Raw genomic sequence first — 2,661 nt, 5'->3', positions numbered from 1 at the left:
GGGAGGGGGGGCGGGGGGGCAGTTGTCTGATTATTTGTACCTTTTGAAGGTGAACACAGCTAGTGCTTTTAATCACTGGGAAAAAGCTCTGCTTAGAGATAACTTCATGTCTGTGATTTCTTTTTGAAAAGAGAAAAGGTGGCACTACATTTGAAACATGACTTTCCTAAGAGTATTCTTATACAGCTTCATACAGGCTCCAAACTTGGTTCACACACTGATACTGTCTCATCTACCTGAGTTTTTCAAAGCATCTTGGGCAGTATTTCAAAGCCCAAACCCTGAAGGTCCAGAACATAACCTGGTTTGTGAGAAAACATGCAGGTAACTGCAATGACTGTCATGATGAATCGGAGGAATGGGCATTTCAGACTAAGTGGGGTGAAGATCCTGTACCTACTTCTGCAAGGACAGCAGAACCCCAAGGAGTGCTACTGCACATGCACATGAAGGCACCATAACTCTGTGACACAATTAAGTGATAGCTAAAAAACAAACAAGGAAACAAACAAGCAAGCAAAAGACTGTGGAAACTTGTCCCACAACGTCAGAAGTTGTTCATCTTGTCAAGACCTTTCTCACAGAGAAGCATGTGACCACCACTTGGGCTGAGCGTGAAAGGGAGTGCAAAGGAGGAAGTTACAAGATGCTTCATGTGATAATGGCCTTTTTTTTTTTTTTTTCCAATGTGTAACAATTCAAGACAAGGAAAAAATTTAGCAAGTTTGTAATGTTTTCGTGGGGGTGGACTCCACTGGGTGCACAGTGAGAGCAGTCTCTGCCAGGAGCTGTGTACAGGGATTCTGGTGGCACAGGCCAAAGGGGTGCAAGGACAGCTCTCATAACCAGAACTACATTTCCTTAATTTCTCTGTAGACAGTTGACTTAATTTTTATTATTTTTCACCTTTCATAATGTTCCATCAAGTCTATGCAGTATTCATTAAAAAGCCCAAACTTTTTAAGCTCTGTTGATGTTACATTTACCTTAGGCACACTGTCAGCCCTTGATATGACTGTCAGAATACCTAACCTCTATCCAGAGCAAGTGATTCCTTGTTCTCACTTACTTTTGTGTAAAATACCTTTTCAATCATAGAATCATAGAATTATTTATGTTGGAAAAACCTTTAAGATCATCAAGTCTTACCATTAACATAACACTACCAAGTCCACCACTAAACCACGTCCCTAAGCACCACATTTGCACTTCTTCTAAATACCTCCATTGATGGTGACTCAACCACTTCCCTGGGCAGCCTGTTCCAATGCTTGTATTTTTCCCAATATCCAATCTAAACCTTTCCTGGTGCAGTTTGAGGCCATTTCCTCTCGTCATATTGTTATGTGATAGAAAATGTGTTATGTGTTAGAAAATATCATGCAAGCATGCCACCATTCAGGAAGTTAAAATCCATATGCCAGTGAGTGGCCAATATTTCAATCAAGACAGTTAAGCACTCGTTGTTTGTGAAGCTTGTTACTGTACTTGCACTAAGAACAAAGCCCAGCATGTGAGCATAGTGTTGCTACATAATGTGAGCATAAGTTTCACAATCCCTTTTCTTCAGCCTTACTACAGCTGGGAGGAGATGCTGGTGCTTTAACCTGAGCTGATCCTACACCCCACAGCACCACTCCATCACCTGTGGGGACACCATCATTTCTGAAACCATACCAGCAGGGCCTTTCCATCAGCAGACAGTTCTGGCTTGCAGTCTTCCCTCTCCTTGCTGCTCTTTCCCTCCTATGCAGCAAATTGTGCTCTCTCCACAGTTTTGCAAATGCAGATGGCAAGAAAAGCAATTCCTCCACACCTCCAGAAAGTGCACCAAAGTTTGGAATAGGAAATAAATGTGAGGGACCAGCTGAAGTTAACTCTTTCCAAGAGGGGTGTGAGAAAGCAGAAGCATAATGATCCTGGCCAGCAGCTCTGTTTCCTCCTTTGTCTCTGACAGCCTGGGAAGAAGTGTATGTCTCAAGGATATCTCAAGCTGCCTTCATTTTAGGTCTAGAAAAAGTGTTATTTGCAGAATCTGTAACAGGAGCTTAAAAAGCCGCTACACCCTCCTTACAGCTAGGAGTGCGTGTAGCAGAAGAGGTTTCTTCTGTATCCTCCTCATCTGGCCCAGGGTGGCCTTGATGTTAAATGGTTAAGGTGCAGAATTATCTGGCATCTGGACACTGGGTGGAAGACACAGAAACAGGAAGGCAGAAAAGCTGCCATCACCATCTTGCTTGGCAGCGCGGTTTAATTGTTTAAAGGGCATAGGTCATTTGCAGGAAAGAATAAAATCTCTCAGCATAAATTCGGGTTCCTCTATGCATATGAATTCAAAGGAGTTTCTGAAAAACTCCACAAGAACTCTGATTTTTAAGAAAGGGTGAGAGAGCACAAGTGCCAACGCAGGGAGGAGGCGGGTGCATTTGCAGCAGGTGGGGCTGACAAGTGTGACACAGTATCGGCACCTAAACCACAGAATTAACAAAGCCGGGGCATCGCAGAGGCTGACACCACCACCACCACCACAACAGCGGCCTGACGGCTGCCGCCAGGCCGTAGCCCACCCGGCTCTGTGGCTCCAGCCTCCTCCCCTTCCCTGGCGGCGTCCCTACTGCCCGCGGCGCCACTCAGGCCGCCCCGCCCCGTCCCGTGTGGCCG

The sequence above is a fragment of the Athene cunicularia genome, assembly GCF_003259725.1.
Source record: "Athene cunicularia isolate RWA chromosome 3 unlocalized genomic scaffold, athCun1 chr3_part1, whole genome shotgun sequence".
Lineage (NCBI taxonomy): Eukaryota > Metazoa > Chordata > Aves > Strigiformes > Strigidae > Athene > Athene cunicularia.
The sequence above is the reverse complement of the archived record's forward strand: the minus strand, read 5'-3'. Positions refer to the sequence as shown.